General features: G+C 39.9%; 1 protein-coding gene and 1 long non-coding RNA gene across 3 annotated transcripts in view; one reads left to right on the top strand and one right to left on the bottom strand.

Annotated features, from left to right (window-relative positions):
• Positions 1-25,000, top strand: part of LOC135091709 (DNA polymerase delta subunit 2-like) — a 293,047-nt gene that overhangs the window by 219,095 nt on the left and 48,952 nt on the right. The window lies entirely within an intron of this gene.
• Positions 1-25,000, bottom strand: part of LOC135091711 (uncharacterized) — a 61,455-nt gene that overhangs the window by 2,332 nt on the left and 34,123 nt on the right. Inside the window, exon 2 of the long non-coding RNA XR_010262605.1 lies at positions 23,536-24,114. This is a non-coding gene — a long non-coding RNA (uncharacterized LOC135091711). The remainder of the gene's footprint in view (positions 1-23,535; positions 24,115-25,000) is intronic.

The following is a 25,000-nucleotide window of genomic DNA, read 5'->3' as shown; positions in this document are numbered from 1 at the left end:
TCTTAAATATTATGCACATTTTAGGAGACTAGTGAAAGTTGTTGCGGTATTCATGTGTTCTAATTCTAATGATCGCTTGATAAAGAGTTTGTACCATCTAACAGTCTTTAGTGGTTGTTAATGGGGTTTTCAAGTGTGTTATGATTCTAGTGATGATTTAACTAGGATTCTACATCTTTTAGCAAGGTTTTCAAGAGTTTTGTATTCTAGTGATAGGTTAACAAGAGTTTTTCCTTATTTAGACTCGTTTTAATGGCAGTTTTTAAGGTCGTCAATTATTTTCGTGATATTAGCGGTAGTTTAAGAAAGATTTTGCTCCTCTTAACTGATGGTAATGAAAGTTATTAGAGTTTTTCAAGCATCTGCATTATTTTGGTGATAGTGTAACAAGAATTTCTCACTGTAATGGCAGTTATTGGGGTTTTTAAGTATTTTCATGATTCTAGTGACACTTTAACAAATATTCTACTTCATCAATGGCAAAAAAGACCCTTGAGAACTTGATTAATGACCTCAACGACCTTTGAAAATAAAACTAACGAAAAAACTAAACATTTCAAAACACGAGCCTTAGAATTGAAAGAGAGAGAGAGAGAGAGAGAGAGAGAGAGAGAGAGAGAGAGAGAGAGAGAGAGAGAGAGAGAGAGAGAGAGAGAGAGAGAGAGAGGAGGGACATAAGGCAGTGAGGCGGTACTAGGAAGTGATGAATTGAAGTGATGACAGAACGTGAAGGGGAATGGAAGGGGAAGTGAGGGAATGACAGAGTGAACGTGTAAATGGAGATGATGAGAAGCGAAGGAATGAGAGGGAGAGGCAAGATGTGAATGAAAGTGAGAATGAATAGAGGGGAGAGTGACTGAGGGGAAATGAGAGGACAAGAAAATGGGAGAAATAATTGATAATGACAGATGAGAGAGAGAGAGAGAGAGAGAGAGAGAGAGAGAGAGAGAGAGAGAGAGAGAGAGAGAGAGAGAGAGAGAGAGAGAGAGAGAGAGAGAGAGAGAGAGAGAGAGAGAGAGAGAGAGAGAGAGAGAGAGAGAGAGAGAGAGAAAGGTATGAGAATAAGGAATAAAATAAAATAGAGTTATAAAGATTAACTGAGAAATGAGAAAAAGACGAAAGAGGGAGAGACACTGAAAAAGAAGTAAAGAAAAGCAGGAAACAACAAATAAAGTGTAATAGGAAACTGATAAAGTGAAGGGCTGTGAAGGGGAAGTGACAGGTATGAGGAGGAGACTGCGGCAGGGAAGTGGCTGTGACAGGGAGCGTGGCAGGGGAGACGGAACATGAATGAGGGGGAAAAGCAGGGGGAGGGGTGGAAGGGAGTACGGGGGGGTGGCGTTGCTAAGTATAGAGGTTGGGGTGAAGTGAAGAAGTGACGCTCTCCTGACAAGCTGCTCAGGTGGGCGCATACCTGTATAATTAAGCTTGTAATGTTACTGTGCAGGGAGGAGGAGGAGGAGGAGGAGGAGGAGGAGGAGGAGGAGGAAGAGGAGGAGGAGGAGGGGTTAATGACTCTTGGATGTAAGCTTGAAATAAGAACAGTAAACCAGAAAATACTCGTACATTTTCATCAACATCAAGAGAGAGAGAGAGAGAGAGAGAGAGAGAGAGAGAGAGAGAGAGAGAGAGAGAGAGAGAGAGAGAGAGAGAGAGAGAGAGAGAGAGGGAGAATGACCTCAATTGACCTAGTTTTTTTTTCCTTCCCTACTATGACCTCCCCTCCCTTCGTGTGTGTGTGTGTGTGTGTGTGTGTGTGTGTGTGTGTGTGTGTGTGTGTGTGTGTGTGTGTGAGTGGCTGCGGCAACGTCCCAATTTTCATGTTTTTTTTTCCTTGCATGGCTGAGGCTGGAAAGGCAGAGTCCATTCCCTTGCAAATGGTATGTTGCTAGTTATTGGGACTCGTGGAGAGGTGTATGGGAGGGGAGAAGAGGAGGAGGAGGAGGAGGAGGAGGAGGAGGAGGAGGAGGAGGAGGAGGAGGGGGAGGAGGAGGAGGAGCCACGGTACGGTGAAAGAAGGGAAATGAGGCTGGGAAAAAGTGGATGAGGTTTTGAAGAGGAGCAAGAGGAGGTGGAGGAGGGAAAGAATGGAGGAAGGGATGTGCACGAGAGATTAAGGGGATAGGAAGAAGAGAAAGGAAAAAAGAAGGAAAGAAGGGAGGAAAGAAAGTACAAGGGAGGCTCGTAAATTGGAAAGGAGCATAGATTTTGTTTGTTTCGTGTGTGTGTGTGTGTGTGTGTGTGTGTGTGTGTGTGTGTGTGTGTGTGTGTGTGTGTGTGTTGGCTCATCATACTTCACCACATTGGCTTCCTCCTTCCTCCTCATCCTCCCTTCCCTCCCTCCCTCCCTCCCTCCCTCCCTCCTTCCTTTCCCATTCCTTGGCACATCACCACTTTGTCTCACACACACACACACACACACACACACACACACACACACACACACACACACACACACACACACACACACACACACACACACACACATCCGTCTTAGCTCCACGCCCGACGCAGCAGAAATGTAATTATAATTTTCACTTGCTTCGTTGCGTTGCTCTCAGACCTCAATTCCTGACGCCTTTGCTGCTGCCGTTCCATACCGCAATGCTGCTGTCGCTCAGAGCCTGGGAATGCTGTGCCGCCCCGTCACACCACAGCAGTTTGTCAGAGTCACGGAACCACAATGTCACAGCCCTGCAGCCTCTGACCCGCCATCCCATAACATACCTGGCCAATATTCCCACCCACATTGGACAGGTAGATTGATGAGGGCGTGACAGGTGAGGTTTCGCTGCTGTTATTTCGCTGTGTGCTGCTGCTGCTGCTGTGGTGCCGTGACGCTGTGGCTGTGTTGAGTTGGGGAAATGTTATCTGTTCTTACCATTGATGCAGTAAGTAGTGTGTTCCTCATCCATAGAATCTTTAGTGATAGTGGTGTTGATTAATAAAACACTGTGAGGGACTTGGAAGAATGTAAAAGGGAAGAGAAGGAAGAGAAAAGGAAGCAAGGAAGAGGAAAAGGGATTGAATGAGGTTAGTAAGGATTAGAGTTGGGGAAAAAAAAAGGGAAAGAAGAGATGAGATAAGATAGAAAGGATTGAGGAAAAAGACGAGAGGTGACGGGAAATAGACACACAGAGGAAAAAAAAGGAAGGAAAGGGAAGTATATTGAAGAGAAGGAAAACAGAAGGGAAGAAAATAAGAGAAAAGAGAGAACGAAAAGATGAAAAGCACGAGAGGAGAAGAGAGAAAAAAAGGAAAGAGAAGGGAAGGAGAACGAAATAGAAGTGAGGGGAAAGAGAAAGGATGAAGAAAAACAGGAAAAAAAAAATAGCGAAGAGAACTCAAATAAAAGAAAAAGAAAACAAGAGTAAAGGAAGTGAGGGGAAGGAAAGTTAGGAATAAGATGAAGCCAAGTAAAGAGAGGAGAAGGGAAGAAAAGAAGAAAAGGAAAATAAAGCAGAGACGAAGAAAAGTTGCAATTGGAAAGGAAAATAAATGGAAGTGAAGTGAAGAAAAGAGAAAACAAAATTTATTAGTGAAATGAAGGAAAACACAACGAGGAAAAGGGAAGGGAAGGAAAACAGACACGGGGAGGGAAATTGGAGACGAAACGAAGGTAAAGAAAGTTAAAATGAGAAGAAGAGAGATGAGAATGAAGGGAAGGGAAGGGAAGGGAAGGGAAGGGAAGGGAATCAGTCTAGGGGGACATAAGAAGTAGAGTCAAGAGTGCCAAGATTCTGCTGTGCCTTTTTCTGGCCACCTGGATATAACGCACAGAGGAAACATTAATGATGAGGCCACGGCGGTGAGTTCTCCTCCTCCTCCTCCTCCTCCTCCTCCTCCTCCTCCTCCTCCTCCTCCTCCTCTTCCTCCTCCTCTTGTCTTTCTGTCGTAAATATGCAAATTGAGTAATCAGGTTTTCTCTTTAGTCTTCCCTTCTCTCCTCTTTAAACTTCTTTCTCCCTTCTTCTTTAATCCTTCTTGCAAACACCTCAGCTTTCTCTCTCTCTCTCTCTCTCTCTCTCTCTCTCTCTCTCTCTCTCTCTCTCTCTCTCTCCTCTCTCTCTCTCTCTCTCTTTCTCTGGTTATATTTTTTTCATCTTTTACCTAAACTTTCATCACTTTTTCCTCCCAATTTTTTCTTTCTCCCTTCTTCCCTCCCTTCTCTCTCCTTGTTTCCTTACCTCCATCATCTCTCTCTCTTTCCCTCTCTATCTCCCTTCGTCTCTTCGCCACTATCTTCCTTCCTCCTTCCTTCTTCCTTTTCCTCCTTCCACTGTGCTTCCTTCCTTCCTTTCTTCCTTCCTTACTTCCTTCAGATATTTTCATCATATAATTCACCCCCTAAACTTTTATTTCGCTTTTTATTACAGCAAAGGATAAAAAGAACGAAGGAGGAGGAGGAGGAGGAGGAGGAGGAGATAGAGGGAGGAATAGAAAATACAGTTCTCAAAGTTGAATTTTTTATATTTTAGTGTATTTATGAATGTATTTTGATATGTATGTATGTATGTATGTATGTATGTATGTATGTATGTATATGGATGGACAGCAACGAACATGAGATTCCGGATTTACATTACACACACGCGCAAACACACACACACACACACACACACACACACACACACACACACACACACACACACACACACACACACACACACACACACACACATGTCAAGGCAAGTCGTGTGTGTACGTACATGGGCGCGCTGTGTGTACCCTCGTGTGCGCGTGTACGGAAATAGACGTTCACAGCGACCTACTTCTCACGACCGCTCCCTTCCCCTCCCTTCCCCTCCCTTCTCTTTCCTTCTTTCCTCTCCCTTCCCTTCCTCTTTCCTCTTTTTTTCATTTCCTGTGTCTCTCTTTTCTATCTTTCTTTCCCTTTCTCTTTTATCTCATTCCTCATCTTCTTCCTCGGTCTCCATTCTCCCCTCCCTTTTCTTCTTTTCTCTCCTCTCCCTCCTTTCCTTCCTCTTTTCATTTCCTCTGTGATCTCCCTCCTTTTCTTTCTTCTCCTTCCTTCTCGTTTATTTCTTCCTTTATTTATCTTTTTTCATTCATTTACCTATCTTCATCGCTCCCATCGTTCCTTATTCTCTTTTCCTTTCCTTCTTTATTCCCTCTCTTCATGTCACTCCCTTCCCTCTATGAAAAAAGAAAAAGGGCAAAAAAATGACAGGTTCCATATTTCTCTTCCCCACACTTCTAAATTTATTATAACGAGCTAAATACTGCTTTGATTTTTGCGATGTTCCGTAAAATTTAGTTACCTTCATTTCATTCACGTTTGGCTGGCGGCAATGAGCTTGAATGAATGAAAGACTGACTGACTGACTGACTGACTGACTGACTTCCTGCCTGTCTGCCTGCCTGACTGACTGACTGCGAGGGTGACTGAATGGTTGACTGACTGATTGATTTTCTGCCTGTCTGCGTAGGTGGCTGTCTGAATGATTGATTGACTGACTGACTGACTGCGTGGGTGGATCAATGGTTGGCTGACTGCCTGACTGACTGTTTGAATGTTTGGCTGAGTGCCTGGCTGGCTAACTCTGACTGACCAAATGCTGAAATAAAGACAAGTAATAAGTGAATAATGATGATGTCTAAAAAGAGAATAAATTTGACTACTACTACTACTACTACTACTACTACTACTACTACTACTACTACTACTACTGATAAAAATAATAATAATACTAGCAAGAGGCGGGCATGCTGTAATGGGTGATGAGAGTGAGAGTTACAAGGGCACTTCAGAAACTCTGCAAAGCTCTGAATAAATATTGACTGCTCCTCTTTGTCACTGTAAATGCTTTTGTTTGCCTCCTGCTTACCCCTGGGGGAGGAGGAGGACGAGGAGGAGGAGGAGGAGGAGGAGGAGGAAGGAAGGGGGCGTCAAGAAGGAGGAGGAGATGTAGGAGGAGTGTAAAAAAAAAAATAGAAGAATGTTGAAGAAGAGCGTGAAGAGGAGAGGAAAAAGATTACACAGGAGGAGGAGGAAGAGGACGAGGAGGAGTAGGAGCAACATGAAGAGGAAAATGAGGAGGAGAAGGAGGCATAAAATCAAGAACAAAGAAAATACAAATACGAAAGAGAAAAGTATGTAAGAAAAAAATAACAAAGAAAAATATGATGAGGAAAATAAAAACGAAGAAAGGGAAAGAGGAAAATAAGGAGGAATAAAGGAAATATAGAGAATGAAAACCAAGAAGAAATAAAATGATATAGTTTGTATGTAGCGAGAAAGAGGAGGAGGAAGTAGATGGAAAGAGGAGGAGGAGAAGGAGGAGGAGAGAGAGGAGGAGGAGGAGGAGGAGGGTAGTGGTTCGTGACTATTCTTAGATAAACGTGTCTGCCTAAGCTATTTATTTCTGCCTTTTAGTAACTAACAAGTCCCTTTATTATTATTATTATTATTATTATTATTATTATTATTATTATTATTATTATTATTATTATCATTATTGCTGTTGTTGTTCTTGTTATTATTATTTTTGGGTTTGTATTTCTCTTGCATGTATATGTTTTGTAATTCATGATTGGCACTACTCTGATAGACGTGTGTTGTGTGTGTGTGTGTGTGTGTGTGTGTGTATGTGTGTGTGTGTGTGTGTGTGTGTATGTGTGTGTGTGTGTGTGGTGAATAAAGAAAAAAGAGAGAGAGTGGCAGATTTTATTTTGCCAGTGGAGAGAAGTGAAGCGTAGAGGGCAGGAAGCCAGAGAGAGAGAGAGAGAGAGAGAGAGAGAGAGAGAGAGAGAGAGAGAGAGAGAGAGAGAGAGAGAGAGGCTGAGCGATTGATTTAAAGATAAAGTTCATTGAGAGTAAAAATAAAGAGATAATTTAATTAATGAATGAGATTTTTACAGAGAGAGAGAGAGAGAGAGAGAGAGAGAGAGAGAGAGAGAGAGAGAGAGAGAGAGAGAGAGAGAGAGAGAGAGAGAGAGAGAGAGAGAGAGAGAGAGAGAATAATGTATCAGTCCTGGAACTTTTATTCCTATTCAGTCAGCCAGCCAGTCAGTCAGTCAGTCAGTTAGTCATTCAGTCAGTCAGTCAACCAGTCATTTATCGAGTCGCATATATGAATATTAGCTAGACTTACAGACAGTCAGCCAGTCAATCAATCAGTCATCCAACAAGTCAGTTAGCCAGTCTGTTAATTGATCAGTCAGTCAGTCATTTAGCCAGTTACACACCGTAATCTTACCTAGACTTAGAGACAGTCAACCAGCTAGTCATTCAATCAGTTAGGTCGTCATTTCAGTAGACACTTTTCCAAACCTTACCCCACCCACACACACAGAGAGAGAGAGAGAGAGAGAGAGAGAGAGAGACCAAGCAGAGCACCACCATACTCCAGTTCCAATACTCACCAGCAGTCACTCCGTCATGCAGCCTTCCAGCCTTGAACGGCCCCGCGGCAGGAACTCGCCCGCTATGCCGCTAAATCATTGGACTCGGTCAGTTTCCCCTTGACGTGAAGACCCAAGACGGTCCATCCAATATCTGGGCCAGCACGCAGCTCCCAAGGCCACCAGACTAACACGGCCCCTCTGTCTAGGCGTGGGACTTACACACGAGCTAAGAGACACTTCAAGGTCGGAGCCACTGGTTTTTTTTTTGCCTTAGTTTTGGGATCCGTAGTGACTGAAGCGGATTTTGGTGGTAGTAGGATGCACTTATGTGGCTGGAATTTTTTATATAGATACCATTTTCGTTGTTATTGTTAGTTTTTTTTTTTTTTTTAAATTTCTGTACTCTTCAAGGTCGGAACTGTCGGTTTTTTTTTGCTTGAGTTTTGGGGGTCCGTAGTGACTGAAGCGGGTTTTAGTGGTGGTAGTGATTTGGAATTTTTAATATAGTTACATATTTTTTTGCTTTTTTGGACAGTTCAAGTGCAAGGAAGGGGTTTATATTTTGCGTTCAAATGTCCCTAGTGACTTGAGAGGCTTGATTGCGCTAGTATGCAGTGAAGGAGTTAGATTCTTTAATATAGATACAGTTTTTTTTATTTTTGTTGTTTTTATTTACAGTTCAAGGTTGTGAAGATTTTTTTTTTGTTTCAGTTTTGGAATTAGTAGTGGGTTATTGGGTTATGTTTAATTTGCGCTAGGATTCTGTTAAGCAGTTGAATTCTTTAATTAGTTAATTTATTTATTTTTTAGTTTAGTTTTGCTTTATTTTTTGTTTTCTGCATAGTTCAAGATCCAGAATGTTGGGGGTTTTGCCTCAAATACGAAGATTCTCAGTGACTTCTGCGCATTTTGGTTGCAGTAGGATGCAGTCAAGGGATTGAACTTTTTAATATTAATATTTTGTTTTTCCTTTTTGTACAACTCAAGGTCAAAAGTGTTTTTTCTTTAATATTCAAAGATCCGTATTGATTTTAAGAGCATTCCAGTTGCGTTAGGATTCAGTTTCTTGTATTTTGCCTTTTCTTTTTTTCTTTCCGACGATTCAAAGACTTGTAGTGACTCTAAGTGTTTTTTTTTTTTCTGGCGGAGGGACTGAATTAAGGAGTCTGATCCCTTATGTATAGGCAGACTTCTTGCTTCCTCGACAGTTCAGGGTCAAGGAAGACGTAGATCTAACATTCAAAGATTCCTAGTGACATAAGCACGTTTTGACTGCGGTAGGATTAAGATTAAGATTAAGATCAAGAAGTTATTTTTTTTTTGTATATGTAGATTTATTTACTTTTTATAACTTATTTACTCATTCATTCATTAATTCAGTTTTTTTCAGAGAGAGAGAGAGAGAGAGAGAGAGAGAGAGAGAGAGAGAGAGAGAGAGAGAGAGAGAGAGAGAGAGAGAGTCCTAAAGGTGAAGGAAGCTGTATATTTCCCACACTGAAGGATCTTTCCTGACTTAGCGCCTTCAGGTTGCGGCAGGACTGAAGTAAGGAGTCTGGATCCTTTGGTGTAGAGAGACTTCTTACGTTCCGGCAGCTCAAGGTCATGGTAGCCGTTTATATCTTACACTGGAATACCCTTAGTGACTCAGACGCTTTTAGGTTTAAGGTAAGATCGAGTTAAGGAGTTCGATTCATTTTATATATGTAAAATTTATGATCTTTTATAGAGTTCGAGGTCTGGGAGGATGTTTATATGTTACATTCCAAGATCCACAGTGACTTGAGTATGTTTTATTTGTGGTAGTGTTGAGTTAAGGGGTTTGCTTGCTTACTTGATAGGCGTGTTGTCTTTTCTTTCTTCTTTTTCGTTCTTTTTTTCTTTGTTTCTCTCTCTTTTATATATTTTTTGTTTGTTTGTTTGTTTCTTCCTTTTGTTTCTTTCTGCCTCCCTTCCTTTCTTTTTATTTCTCTTTTCTTTATCCCTTTTATTTTTTCCCTCTTTCTTTCCTCCTTTCTTTCTTTCACCCTTTCCTTGTTTCTTTCTTCCCTCCTTTCATTCTCCCTTCCATTTTCGTTCCTTCCTGGTCTTCGTTCTTTCCTTTACAATTCAGCATCGAGAAGAGTCTTTTTTTTCTTCCATACATCCTTTGTGTCGTAAGTGCGTTTTAGCTGCGTAGGATTGAGTTACCGCCTTAGTTTCCTATATATAGACAGCTTTCTTATTTTGGAGCAGCTCAGAGTCTCTCACTGGAAATCCTCGTTTTTTTGACACAGGAGGTGAAGCAAAGATAGAAAAGACATGAAAAGAAAGAGGAGGAATAAGAGTTTGATAGTGATGTTTGATAGTGTTAGTGTTAGTGATAGTGAAACATATAGGGATGTTTCTTGTGTGTGTGTGTGTGTGTGTGGGTGTGTGTGTGTGTTTTTGGAGTATTTGAATTCAAGGGAGAAAAAGAAAATTGATGATGATGGTTGAAGTATACAGGATGAGAAAAGGAAGAAGGGAGGACAATGAATGACTAGCGAGGAAAATTTCACTAATGATAAATGAAGAAAAGGGATGAAGTACAGGAAAAAGAAAAAAGAAAGAGAAAGAACACATGAGAAAAGAGGAACTGATAAATGTTGTGTATGGAGGAGTAAGGAAAAGCGAAGGAAAAGGAAGAAAAACAGAAAGGAAAAGAACTGGTGGTGGCAGTATTGTAGAAAAGGAAGAAGAGGAGGGAAGCGGGATGAAGGAAGAGAGGGAAAGACATTGATGATAAAGGAAAAGGAAAATAATGCTATAGGAAAGAGGATGAGGTAGAAGAAAAGAAAAAAAAACACGAGAAAATGGAAGGAAAAAGGGAAGGGAAAGGAAATAAAGAAGAAGAAAAGACACCAATGATGACTGTAGTGCATAGAAGAAAGAAGGAAGAGGGAAGGAAAAGGGAAAAAGGAAGGAAAACACATTGATAGCACTTAGTGTAGGGGAGGAGGCAGGAAATGAAAGGAGAAGTGAAGAAAAATGAATGAAAAGGCACTGATACTGTTTGCTAGGAGGCAGAAAAATTTAAAACAAAGGAAGGAAAAGACTGATAGATTTTAAACGAAAGGAAAAAAAAAAAGAAATGAGGAAAAAAACACTGACGGGATTTGGTATAGAGGAAGAGAGAGAGAAAAGACAAGAAAAAAAGAAAAAGAAGGAAAAAACACATTACTAGGCTTTAGAATAGGGAAGGAAGGAAAGAAAGGGAAGGGAAAGAGGAAAAGACACTGATGGGTAGCTGTTTGGGAGACGAGCAGTGGGCATGCAGGGGATAAAGGGAGGCTGCTTAGCAAGTCAGATACATCACAGGAAACACCCTCGATCCGACTGTGTGACGCAGTGACCTTGTGGCAGAGAGAGAGAGAGAGAGAGAGAGAGAGAGAGAGAGAGAGAGAGAGAGAGAGAGAGAGAGAGAGAGAGAGAGAGGAATTGCTGCTGGGTTTACTGGTTCCATTCTCCCCGGAAAGGTCAGTCTATACATGTTTTATTTTGATTCGCGGTGAGAGAGAGAGAGAGAGGAGAGAGAGAGAGAGAGAGAGAGAGAGAGAGGAGAGAGAGAGAGAGAGAGAGAGAGAGAGAGAGAGGAGAGAGAGAGTAAAAGGCAACAAAGAGTGAATGTAGTGAAGCGTACAGAACAAAAGCGAATCGACTTTTAGCAAAACATAAAATTTTAACGTTTGTCTTTTTGTTTATTTCATCATCTCTCTTATTCCGAAAGAAAATATCACGCGAATAATGAAATGAGAGAAAAAATGCCACTTGAAACCACCCCCCATAAAAAAAAATGAAATAAAAAAAAAAAAGGTGGGTGAAAAACAAACTGAAAAAAAAATGAATAGTTGAAAAAGAACAACAAAAAACGCGAAAATCAGAGAGAGAGGAAAACGAAAATGCATAAGATAAATTGAAAAAAAGGTAAAGCAGTAAAATAATAATAAAAAATGTCGGTAAAGGATAAAAAAAAGAACAATAAAAAGAAAAAAAAACACGTACACACATAAAATTCAAAGGAAGAAAACACGAAAATAAAAAGGTTACAAAACCAATTAAAAAAATAAAAAAACTAGACTCAAATAAAAAACTTAAGCTTCCTATGCACATCTGTATAAATGCACACCCTTTTAGTGAGCTTTTAAAACACAGCGAGGTTAGTGAAGCTTAGTCCGGCTTAGTACAAGGGCGACTCTCAGCTAACGCGCGAGAACCATTAACCAGGTGACACAGACCATTTGCAGGAAGAACGGGTGAGCTCGCTGGCTTGAAAAGGGTGGGGCAAAATGATTAATAGGATACGTAAGGGTGAATTCTCGCGCCTGGAAAGGGTGGCAGCGGAAAGGGTGACCCAGTGCTACGAGAGGAAAAGGATGAATGTCGAATTGATTTAAAGAGGAAAGGTGCAGGGGAAAGGGGTGAAGCAGGCAAGGGGGTTAGAGGAAAGTTTGGGTAGTGTTTAACGGTGAAATGAAGAAAATTAAGGTGTTTAAGGGTAGAATAAAGGAAAATGAGGCATTGATTAATGGGTGAAAAGATGAAATAAGGGAGGACAGAGTGTAAGAGGAAAAAACTAAGATACTGTTGAAGATGAAATGAGGAAAAATGTAGCACTGTATAATGGGGGAATGAGGGAAAATGTGATGGTTTAGGGGTGAAATAAGGAAAAGTAAGGGCATTGTTTGAGAATAAAAATGAGGAAAAATAAAGTGTTTAAGAAAAAAAGTGAAAATAATACGTGTTAAGAGTGAAAGGGAGAAATGTAAATGTAGCCAGTGTTGTTAGATGAAAAATAAGGAAAAAATAGAGGATAGTTTAAGAGTGAAATGGGAAAAAATAAGAGTGTTTCTTTATGGAAAAGGAAAAGTTGGGGATTGCTGATACGTGAAAGGGGAAAAATAATGAAAAGTTAAAGGGTGAAGGAGGAAAATAAGACAGTATTAAAGGAAAGAAAAGAGAAAATAAAGGATTGTTTAAAGGAGAAAGTGAAAGACTGTTAAAAAGGTGAAATAAGAGAAAATAAGACAGTAGGATGAAAAGAGGAAAATAAGCCAGTGTTAAGGGATGAGAAGGGGAAAAAACAGGACAATGTTTAATATGAAAAGGGAAAAGTAAGGGAATACTGAGGGATAAAAAAAGAATAAATTAAAACAGTGTTGAAGGAAAAAATTTTGAAATGACGTGACAAAGTTAAATACAGATTTTGAAATGAGGAAATTCTGTAAAAAAAATAACGTCTCTCAGTGTAAAAGGAAACAAGGAACTGAGGGAAAAAATACAAGTGACAGCTGCAGATTAAAAGAAGGAAATTTTTATGAAAGCAAGCAAGAGTGGGGAGGGGAAAGTGAAGAGAGGAAAAGATTGACACAAACGAACTGAAACTGAAAAGAAGTGGAAAAACGACAATTAAAAACGTGAACTTTGGATGAAAAGAAGAAAAATTTAGTATATATAGAAGAGAAAACATAAAAAAAGAGATAGAAAAGTGAAATACAATAAGAATACCAGAAAATTAAATAAAAAGGAAATTAAAAGGAAAATTTTGGAAGTTTATGATGAAAAATGTGAACTTAAGAGTAAATAGAAGGAAAATCAGTCTATAAAAAGGAGGAAATTTATAGAATAAATAAAAAGTAAAATAAGACTATACCGGAAAAAAATATAAAGGAAAATACAGGGAAAATTTGGAAGTATACAAGGAAAAATTATAATCTTGGAATGGAAAGAAGGAAAATCTAGTCTATTAAAGCAGAAAAGACCCATAAAAGAGATAAAACATCAACTAAAATGAAAATATCAGAAGTTATGAAGTGAAATACAGAAGAAAATTTTGCAAGTAGACAATAAAAACACGAAGTTCGAGAGAGAAAAAAACAACAACAACAAAATCGAATGTATGAAAGAATAGAAATACAAGAAAGAGATAAAAGACGAAAAGGAACAATAAAACAGAAAACACAAATGAAAAAAATAGGAAAAAAGGAAAGAAAGGACAAGTTATGGGGGCAGAAAAGGAAGACTCTCATGGCAGGAAGGAAAAATGGTGAGCTGGGATGATGTGAAAAGGATAAGTTTAGGGAGACTGGCAAAGATGGAGGCTTGATAACACCATCTCTCTCTCTCTCTCTCTCTCTCTCTCTCTCTCTCTCTCTCTCTCTCTCTCTCTCTCTCTCTCTCTCTCTCTCTCTCCCCCACGTAGCAATACATTCGTAGCCACAATCCGCCTCACACGGAACGAGAGATATTGCCACACACTCTCCTCTCATTTCCCTTTCTCCCTTATCTTCTCCCTTCTCTCCCCTCCCTTTATCTCCTCTTCCCTCTTCTCCTTCATCCTTCCCGTCCCTTGCCTAATCCTACCGTCTCTCATCTTGTTATTTATTTATTTCTGGTTTGGATGAAGGAGTGACGAAGGAGGAGGAGGAAGAACAGGAGGAGGAGGAGGAGAAGGGGGAAGAGGAAGAAGAGGAAGAGGAGAAGGAGGAGGAGGGACGAGGAAGAGCAGGAGGAGGAGGGAGATTGACGGATGTATGAAAAAGTATTGAGAGAGAGAGAGAGAGAGAGAGAGAGAGAGAGAGAGAGAGAGAGAGAGAGAGAGAGAGAGAGAGAGAGAGAGATTTATAGCTAAAATCTTGGCTCGGAAGTACAAAACAAGAGAGAGAGAGAGAGAGAGAGAGAGAGAGAGAGAGAGAGAGAGAGAGAGAGAGAGAGAGAGAGAGAGAGAGAGAGAAAGACCAATAAGAACGAGAGATAATTACGTGGAGGAGAAAAATTATCTGGAGAGAGAGAGAGAGAGAGAGAGAGAGAGAGAGAGAGAGAGAGAGAGAGAGAGAGAGAGAGAGAGAGAGAGAGAGGTTTGTTTATGTACTTTTCTCTCCTCTCATTACTCTCCCGAACACCTACTGCCTCTTTCTTTCTTTCTTTCTTTCTTTCTTTCTTTCTTTCTTTCTTTCTTTCTTTCTCCTTCCCTCATTACCTAATCAGTTTCTCTTTCTCTCCTGCCTCACTTTTTTTTTCCATTTTTGTTTCATTACCACTTATTTTTTTCTCTTTATTCTTTCCTTCTCTTTCCTTTTCTGATATTTACTTCTTTCTCTCTTTATTTGCTTGTTATTTTCTTTTCCTCTTTCTTATTCTTTCATTGTTTTTCCCTCACACATTCTTCTATCATTTCTCATTTTCCTTGCTTTATTTTTCCTCTTTCCTTCATTATAACGCTCACTCTTCCCTTTTCTCTTTTGTTTTCTCTTTTTCTTCTCTCTGTCTCTTATTCTTTCCTAATTAACTTCCTTTTCTTTGTTTCCTTTCTTTTCTTCATTATCATGTTTATACTCTTTTCCTCTTTCTTATTCTCTCCCTTTTTTTCCTTTCGTCACGCGCTCGTTGTTTTCATCTATCTTATCCACTTTTTTCTTATATTTTTTCTTCATTATTATTATTTTCTTCTCTCTTATTTTATCCTTTTGTATCCTCCCATGCTTGTTCTCTTGTTCTCTTATTCCATCTCCTTTCCTCTGTTTTTTTCTTTTTCATTTATTATTATGCGTATTTTCCTTCCCTATTCTTTCCCTTTTCCTTTCCTCACATGTTTTGTCTCTTCTGTTCTATCTACCCTTTCTCTTTTATTCAGTCTTTTCCTCATTATCATAGTTTTTCCCTCTTTTTTTATTCTCTTCCTTGTTTTCTTCTTCATCATTCATATCCTTTTTCCCTTTTTCTTGTTATCATTATTTTTTTCCTTTTCCTTATTGTCTTCCTTTTTATGTTCCTTTTGTTCATCTTCTTGTTCTGTCCTGTTCCCTTCCTTTTGCTCTGTTTTTCCCTTTCTATCTCATTATTACTTTTTTCCTTCCCTCTTCTATAATTTCTTTTCCTTCCTCATACACTCTTCGTCCATCTTATCTACCTTCTTTCCTCTATTTTTTCCTTATACCTTCATTATCATTATTTCCTTATCGTCTCCATTTTCTCTTCCTCACAACCTCTTTCTCTTCTCTCATCCTATCCACTACGTTTCCACTCTATTTTCCCTCCTTTCATTATTATCATCATTTCCCTTTCCTCTTCCTCCGTTTTCTATGCGTGCTAGCTTTAGTTAACTTACGCATCACAAACAAGCTTACGCAATCCTGTGTAGACGTGCTGGGGACAAAATTGCGCAGTTTCCTCCTCCATTGTTTCCTTTGGCTAATCCTAATCTGTGTTTGTATTTCCCTGTATTCGTTGTGGTTTAATTTCAACGTTTTTTTTTTTGTTTTTTTTTCTTTTTGTTTAGTTTATTTCTATCGCTTTTTTAAGGTTATTTTTTTGTTTCTTTCTTTGTTTTCGTTTACTCTCCTTTGTTTCGTCTCTTATGCTTCTCTTATTTATTATTAGGTTTCCTTTATTTATGTTTTCATCATTTTCATAATCTTTTCGTGTTTCCTTTTACTCTTATTTGTATCATAATTTTTATCTTCTTTTCCTCTTTCTTTTTTTCCTTCATTTATCATCAGTATTTCTTTCTTTCCATTTGCTTCTATTGTGTTTTGTTTTCAAAGTATTTGTTTTCAACTTCTCTTATCTTGTTTTCATTCTATTATTATTATTGTTTCAGGATTTTTTCCTCCTATTGTCATTTTCTCTTTGTTTCCTTTTCTTAATTAAATTTCCTTTTTCTCCCCACTTCTTTAATTGATTCTTGATATTTTTTCCATTCTCTTTTACTAGTCATGTCCTATTTCCCCACTTTTACTTATTTTCCTTACGTTCTTACCTCTCTTTGTTTCCTTTTCATCTTCTTCGTTATCACATTTTTTCCTCTCGTCCTCTTTCATGGCTTTATCCAATTTCTTCCTCTTCCCTCTTCCTTGCAAGTGGGTTTCTAAATCCTTTCTTCCAATCCTATCATATCTCCTTTGTTCTAACGCATTTTGCCTTCCTCCTCCTCCTCCTCCTCCTCCTCCGTTTCTGTGCTTCTGTCAGTATATTTCCATCTTAATTGATTTTTCCTCTTTTTCGTAAACATTATTCAGTTCCTTTGATACTTAAACATTCTTTCTATACACTCAATTTCTTTATTTTTCTTTCATTTTCCCTATTTACTTTTCCTTAGCTATTTTTCCTGTTTTCCTTTATCATTCCTCGTTTAAATTTTTCCTTTGTCATTCGTCCTTCATCATTTCATTTAATCCTCATCTCTCCTTCTCCACCATCCATTTATAAAAAGAAGGAAAGGAGCATCAAGTGACGTAGTGGAATCCAACCCTCTATAAATAAACCGAATAAGTTGAGGAGCCAGACATAAGCATTCATTCCTTATAGGCAAGTCAGTATAAGGGATTGAAACCTTTAAACTACAGTGCAAAGAGGATCCAATACTAATATAGGAGGATTTATTGACTGGTCGATATTCTGGCGCTAAAATAAGGTCATAAGGCGCCCGTTGGATATAAAGTATTAGATAAGCTTATTTTATATACAGAGAATCGAGTAGCCTGTTAGTGGAATTGAAACCTATTTGGAATCATGCTTGTACAGTTTGCTGGTTGGTAAGAGAGAGAGAGAGAGAGAGAGAGAGAGAGAGAGAGAGAGAGAGAGAGAGAGAGAGAGAGAGAGAGAGAGAGAGAGAGAGAGGTATTTGTGTAAAAATCTCTCAGCTTAAAGGGGTGTGTGTAGGAAACAGCCTCACGAGAGAGAGAGAGAGAGAGAGAGAGAGAGAGAGAGAGAGAGAGAGAGAGAGAGAGAGAGAGAGAGAGAGAGAGAGAGAGAGAGAGAGAGAGTAATGGAAGACACATAAGATCCATCGAACGAAGCAGAGAATGGAGAGGAGGAGGAAAAAAAAAAGGCAAAGATGGGATGATGCTGGCAGAGGAAATTTATAAATGGAAAATTATTTATATCTTTAGGGACTGGAAGGAGAAGGGAAGATGCGAGGAGGAAAGGAGGTCAGGCTCTCTCTCTCTCTCTCTCTCTCTCTCTCTCTCTCTCTCTCTCTCTCTCTCTCTCTCTCTCTCTCTCTCTCTCGTAGTAATAAGCAAATATCTAGAATCTCATTATCTTTATTTTTTTTTGTGTGTAATTTTTAAGTGTAATTAATTGAATTGGATCTGTCTCATTAACGCGCGGGGAAACGTTCCATAAAAAGCGCTGCGCAGTTATTAGATATCGCACTGCGTAAAATATCACTTCGTAATGACAGTTCCTCTTTAATATCGCAGTGCGTAGTAATGCCGTAAACTGTTCGTCATTATCCCGTCAATTTTACGCCTATTTTCATCTTTACCTTTCCTTCGTCACCGTAACTTTGCAGCCTCATCACTGTATTTTGTCACTGTTACCTTCATATTTCCCTCTCCTTTTCCTTTTCCCTTCTCATCTATTGCTTTTCATATCTTTATTTTTATCTATGATTTCTTCCTTCACCGTAACTTTGCGTCTTTCGTCTCTATTTCACTGTAGAGCATCCCTCATTATCTTTTTTTCCCATTTTCCTTGTTCCTATTTATATATTCCTTTCGCTGTATATTTTCATTTTCATTTCTTCGTTTTCCCTGTCACTGTACCTTTGCATCCTTGTCACTGTAAACTATTTCACTATACATCTTTCTTTTTCCTTTTTCCTTTTTTTTCCTGTTCCTATTTATTTATTTATTTCTTTTTCACTGTAGCGTTCCCATCATCTTCCTCTTTTTCCCTCTTCCATTTTCCTACTTACCCATTCCTTTATCTTCCTATTTTCCTTATTCCTTTTCACTGGTCTCCAACTGGCCCTCAGGTTTGCGCCACCCATCACTGCCCATCACTGCCCGTCACTGTTTACCCACTACCTGTTCCTCATCTGTCTGCATCACCGTCACTTCCCCGTCACAACCCTTTGATTTATTCCTCTAACCCTTCCCTTTCATGTCCCACTCCTTCGCTTCCCTTCCCTTCCCTATTTATATCGGCTCACCTTCAATACTCTTGTCTTTCCTTCCCTTCCCTTCCCTTTCCTTTCCTTCTCTATCTTTCCTTTCTTTTTATTTATCTTTCTTTCCTTTTCAATAACAATTCTTACCTTTCTCATTTTTATCTTTCGCTATTCTTCTCTTCCTCTTCTTCCCCTTTCACAGCATAATTCTTCTTTTTTTTACTCTTCCCTGCCTTTGTTTCTTCTTTTCATCTTTTTTTTTTTTTAATTTTGCCCCATTCTTTCCTTTTCTCTTTCTTTCCCATATAAATAAATCTCAACACTTTTTTTTCGTACTTTAGTCTTTTCTTACCCTTCATTATTCGTCCTATTCCAACACCACCCTTCCTTTACTAATTCTTACCCATCTTTTTCCTTCCGTCTTTCTTTTGTTCTAATATCATCCTTCCTTTTCTCTCTTCTATACCAATCCTTTCCCTTCCCTCCTATTCCTCCACCATTTTCTTTCCTCTCTGCCACCCATCTCCCATATTCGTACTCCATTACTTTCCTTCCTTTCCTTATCTCTACCAGTTTCTTCTCTACTCCCATTCCATTATCACATTTCCCTTTCACTCTTCCCATCCGTTCCTCCTCTTCCTATCATCATCCTCTCTTTTATTACTCCTACGTATCATTTTCCTTCACTACTTATTCTACTTCAATATCACTTTCTCCTTTCCCCCTTTTCTAATTTCCACCTATCCTCTCATTTCCCTACTTCTTTTCCGATATTATTCTACTTTTTTCTCATCCTCATCCATCCCTCCTTCTGTTTCATCCGACCTCAGCCACACCCGATCCTGCTTCCTTCCCCCTACCTGCCTCCCCATCACACCTGTTGAAGGCCGCGCGGACAGGTGATCCCTAGGTGTGGCGTGCCGGAGTGACGTGAAGCTGCCAGGTGTTACGGCCAGACACGCGCGTCACACCGCCGCCACGCGAGGACAATGATGCGATGTGAAAAAAGCTGGAAGTTCAGTTATGGTGAAATTGAGGTTAAAAATATGTTTTTTTTTTTTTTTTTTTTCGATGGGGGTGACCTGCCTTCCTTTGTCTTCCTTTGTGTGTGTGTTTTTTTTTTTATTGAATGGTGAAATGTGGTTTAAATGTAAGAGTTATAATTGTAGTAGTGGAAATTATAGTAGTAGTGGTAGTGGTAATAGTAGTAGTAGTAGTAGTGGTAGTAGTAGTAGTAGTAGCAGTAGTAGTAGTAGTAGTAGTAGTAGTAGTAGTGGTAGTAGTAATAGTAGTAGTAGTAACAGCAACAGCAACAGTAACATTATTATCAACAATAACAACAACAACAACAACAACAACAACAACAACAACAACAACAGCAACATCAACAACAAAAACAACAATAAAAAATAATAATAATAACAATAGTAATAATAATAATACACTAAATGAATAACTAAAGCAATTACAGAGAGAAGAGAGAGAGAGAGAGAGAGAGAGAGAGAGAGAGAGAGAGAGAGAGAGAGAGAGAGAGAGAGAGAGAGAGAGAACAAGATGAAGCGGACGCCAAGGTGAAGGGAGAGGGAAGAAAGAGGGAGAGGGAGAGGGGAAGTATGTTTAGCTGTGTCCAAATTGAATAACGAAGTTTAGGGAAGGGAGTGAAGGGAGAGAGGCAGGGTAGAGGAAGGGGTGAAGGAGAACTATACTTAAGGCAATGATTGGGAAAGTTGAGGGAAACGATTAGTAAACCTTTTGGCAAGTCCCCCGTCAGTGACTTCGGCAGGAAAACAAAACACACGGAAAATATGTACAGTAATGAGTCCTTGATGAGAGAGAGAGAGAGAGAGAGAGAGAGAGAGAGAGAGAGAGAGAGAGAGAGAGAGAGAGAGAGAGAGAGAGAGAGAGAGAATATGGGATGAAGACGTACAAAGGGGAGGAACTGGGATTAAAGGAAGAGCAAAGAGAGAAAAGAGGAAGAATGAAAAGGAAATAGAGAAAGAAAATGTAAATAAAGACGAGATGGAAGAACGAACATTGCAAGGGAGGACTAGATGAAAGAGGTGGAAGGAAAGGGGAGAGAAAGTAAAGGAACAGGAGGAAACCAAAGAGAAAGAGAAGAAGTGACGGATAGGAAGGAAACTAAAATAAAGGAGAAATGTAGGAATAACAGGAGACAGAAGAAGGAAAGAGGAAAAGAGGATTAAACACAAATTAGCGGAACGGAGAGAAGGAGGAAGAGAAGGAAATAGAAAGTAAAGAGATGAAAGAAAGAAAAAAGGTAAATAGAAGGGGGAAAGAGTAGGGAGGAGGCGAAGGAAATGAATAAGTAGAGGATAGGGAGAGGGAAGCAGAGAGAGAGAGAGAGAGAGAGAGAGAGAGAGAGAGAGAGAGAGAGAGAGAGAGAGAGAGAGAGAGAGAGAGAGAGAGAGAGAGAGGGATCCGTAATGAGGAAATATTAAAGAAAAAACACGATATAATTTTCATTGCACTTAGGAACATTAAATACACGGTCGTAAGTAACAGGAAGGAAGGAAGGAAGGAAGGAAGGAAGGAAGGAAGGAAGGGGACAGGGAGGCACTTTTAAGAAGGAAAAATAACTCGTGGAAGGGAAATGAAAGAGGAAGCACTTAAGGACACAAGGATATAAGGGAGCTAGTTGAAAGGATACCAAAACTGTAAGGGCAAGGCTCAGTTATACTAATCTTAATACTGGTGAGATAACTAGCAGAAACTCTTTTTGCTTATCTTTCAGGAAATGTTTCAGAGAGAGGGAAAGGAGGCAAGGGTCTGGGAGAGGAGGGAAGGCAGGAAATGGAATAGGAGAGAAGGTAAGAGAAGGAATTTAGAATAAGGAGGTAAAAAGAGAAGAGGGAAGTTGAGAGAAATTAAGCGAGAAAGAAAAAATAAGAGATGTGGGTGAGGAAAGATAAGAAAATGAAACAGGAGAGAAGGTAAGAGAAGGATAGGTAGGTAGAGAGAGAGAGACAAGGAAGGAAGATGAAAGAGAAATGGAATGAAAGAGAGAGGGAGGAGCAGAAACAGGGGAGAAGAGAGACGAGAAAGCGTAGAGAAGGGAAAGAAAAGAGGAGTAAACAAGGAAAGGGAAAGAAGGACAAAGAAATGTGAGGAAAGAAAGGAAAATGGAAGAATAAGAGGAAAGATGGAAGGGTGAGGAGAGGGAGGAAGCTGCAAGGAGGGATGAAGAGGGAAAGAAAGGAGGAATAAAGCGAGGTAGAGAGTTAAAAGAGAAGAAAAGAGCGTAAGAGAGTACATGATAGTCACATAAAGAAGTAGGAGAGAAAGAAAGAAGAATAAAAGGAAGGATGTGGAGGAAAGAGAGAGGAAGGAAAGGAGACAGTAAAGGTGGAAGGGAGGTATTGTAAAGATGAACGAGAGGAAGGAGGAGAGAAGAAAGAAGGCTGAGAAAGGAGGGAAAATGAAGAGAAAAGATCTTTGGTTCTCCCTCTCATCTTTCTTTACCTCTTTTGTGTCATTCTCTCTCTCTCTCTCTCTCTCTCTCTCTCTCTCTCTCTCTCTCTCTCTCTCTCTCTCTCTCTCTCTCTCTCTCTCTCTCTCTCTCTCTCTCTCTCTCTCTCTCTCTCTCTCTCTCTCTCTCTCTCTCTCTCTGCACTTTGTTGATTTGGTTTCTTTCTCTAATGTTGCCACAAATCACAACCACAGGATATGAAACCTTTGGCTCAGTGGTGAAATGGTGTTCTTTAGGTCCCAGGTTCGATTCCCCCATCTGATAACACTCTTAAATCGCGTCTTTCTGTACGTTAAATATAGGTTCGCATTCAGCCCCAAATATCCAGCGATCTAAGTCAATGTCATACTTTATTTTATCAGCTTCAAATGGCTTATGCGAGGCGCGTTTGTTGTTGTGTTGAGGTGAAAGGGAGCTTGTCTGAGGGAGCGGTTTTGTTGGGTTGTGTTGGTGAGACGTGAAATTCCTAACGCTATTTTTTGGAAGGTGGAAAATGTTTGTTCGTTGTGTTCACGGAGGGATTTCTTGGTTTTGTAAATGTTTCGTGGAATGAGAAAGTACTTTAATATAAACGTTTTAAAATTCTGAATGTTTTTGCCAGGCGAGAAACGTTCATCAGTTGTGTATTCAGATATTTCTTGGCTTGTAAACGTTTGGTGAGGTATGAAAGCTTGTGTTTAGTAAGGCACTTCACTGTAAACGTTTTAAAAATTTACGGTTTTTTTTTTTTTTGTGAGACGGGAAACGTTCTTCCGTTGTGTGCACGGAAAGTTTTTTTGGGCTGTTAAACGTTTCATAAAATAAGAATACTAGTTAGAGTTTGGTGAAGTACTTCATCATAAACGTTTTAAAATTAAGAACGTTTCTTCGCGAGACGGGAAACGTTGGTCGGTTGTGTGCGCGGTAAGATTTTCTGGCTTGTAAACGTTTGGTGGAGCAAGACAGCTAGTACTTTATCATAAGTTTTTTTTAAAGTTCTGAACGTCTTTCAGCGAGGCGTGAAATGTTTGTCAGTTGTGTGAATGTATAGATTTCTTTGCTTGTAAACGTTTGGTAGGGTTAGAAGGTCACTGTATGGCGAGATACCTTATAATAAACGTTTTCTGGCAGTTTTCAGTAGATTATAAATGTTTAAATCCATAGATATTGAGAACATGAACCATTAAAGTCACAAATATTTACTAGGCAGCTCGGGGACACAGCTGCCTTGGAACAGTTACCGGAGGAGCAACAGAACAAATAGGGAAACTATTAAACATTAGGAAATATTTCGCCACGCAGGGCAAAAATAAACTAGGAAACTGGTACTAGGGAAAGATGCGAGGGATTATAGCAAGGAATCACCAGGGAGAACATAAGGATACAGTCTATGAAGAAAAAAGACCTATGACTCACTAAAAAAAGGAAATATCACTAAGAGGAAATTATTAAAGGTATACTTTAGTTTATTTATAAAAAAAAGTGCTAGGGAAAGGATACAAAGGATTATAACAAAGATTCACTAGGGGAAAGATGAGGATACAGTCTAATTTATGAAGAAAACATTTAAGGGAGAAAAAAATATTGAGGTACCATTTAGTTTGTAAAAAAAAAAAAAAAAATCTAGTGAAAGACACACGGGATTATAACAAAGAATCACTAAGGGGAAGATACGGATACGGTTTAATTTATGAAGAAATAACGTTATGACTCACCGAAGAACAAAGAGTCACGAGGAGGCAGATAATATTGAGGATTCAGTCTAGCTTATGTACAAAAGTTAAAGACTCACCGAAGAATCCTTGGGACTGGAAACTGTGTCTTCGAATGTACTCCGAACACACAGGTTTCCTCAGGTGTTTGCCGGGCGGCATGGTGGCGTCTGAGGTGGTGTGGGGGCGGTGCTGAGTGCTGCACTATTCCTCCCTGGGTGCTGATGGTGGTGGTGGTGATGCTGGCGATGGTGATGCTGCGTAGCCCTTCTGGTGATGGTGAGGTGAGGAGCAGCAGGAGGAGGTGGTGACAAGCTTCCGCCTTTCCTGTTTACTTTTTCTTGAGGTGACAGATGTTAGCACAGGTAGCACAGGGAACCAGCACTACGCAGCACTGGCTCACCACTGACTCACCACCGGCACACGCACACAGACACACACACACGCGCACTACAACACGTCCGGCACAAGTTTAGAGATTCCCAGTGCGTTTGTGTTTTGTTTTGGTGACTTACTAAAATCACGTGACACTCCGCCGCCTCCACCACTCCCGCACCGCCGAGACCTGGGGAGTCACGGGGGGCGGCGTACGTGCCACGCTCAGAACACACGAGTCTCTGGGTGGCGCCTCACACCCTAGGCATCACAGCGAGATACTACTGAAACGAAAACGGGGCTTGGTCATTGCCAGTGGGGCGTTCCACTTAACTTGGCGGTGCTAGGTGTGGGACAGGTGAGCATGGTGGCCAGGTGTCTTAAGTGGTGCGGCGATTCCCCCTCCCACTCTCTCTCTCTCTCTCTCTCTCTCTCTCTCTCTCTCTCTCTCTCTCTCTCTCTCTCTCTCTCTCTCTCTCTCTCTCTCTCTCTCTCTCTGATCCCCTCAAATGAACAGGGAGGAAGTTTTTGTGAGGCTCATTTCGCGTCTCTTTCCTCTAAAGTTTTGTTTGTCTCTGCGATTCTGTTTAATTTTCTCTCCAGCTTCACCCTTGAACTCTCACTCTTCTACTCTTACTCCTTCTTATTCCTCACATTCTCTCTCTCTCTCTCTCTCTCTCTCTCTCTCTCTCTCTCTCTCTCTCTCTCTCTCTCTCTCTCTCTCTCTCTCTCTCTCTCACTTATCTCTATTTCGTTCTTTTATCATATCCTGTTCTTATTTTTATCTTTTATATATTTTCTATGTCGTTTTCCATCTTATTATTCGTATTCTCTTCTGTCTGTTATAACCTACGTTGTATCTTGATGTTCTGTTCCCTTTCTCTATTTAACACAATTTTCTCTGTCCCCATTCTAAGCTCTTTCTTGTTGTACTATATTCTTCTTACGTTACTTTGTTATTTTCTCCCACTGTTACCTTACTTGCATCTCTTCTTATTAAATTCCATGTACTGTCTCACATCCAGACACCTTAACACATATTTACTTCCTTATCTTCCCCACATCCACAGTCACACGACACACATCTACACTCACATCTTCAGTATCCACACCTGAACACACTCACCTTATCTCTCACATCCACACACATACCCACACCCCCTCTTCCTT

This window comes from Scylla paramamosain, chromosome 38 (assembly GCF_035594125.1).
Source record: "Scylla paramamosain isolate STU-SP2022 chromosome 38, ASM3559412v1, whole genome shotgun sequence".
NCBI lineage: Eukaryota > Metazoa > Arthropoda > Malacostraca > Decapoda > Portunidae > Scylla > Scylla paramamosain.
Note: the sequence above shows the minus strand (reverse complement) of the source record. Positions and strands in the feature narration are given on the sequence as shown.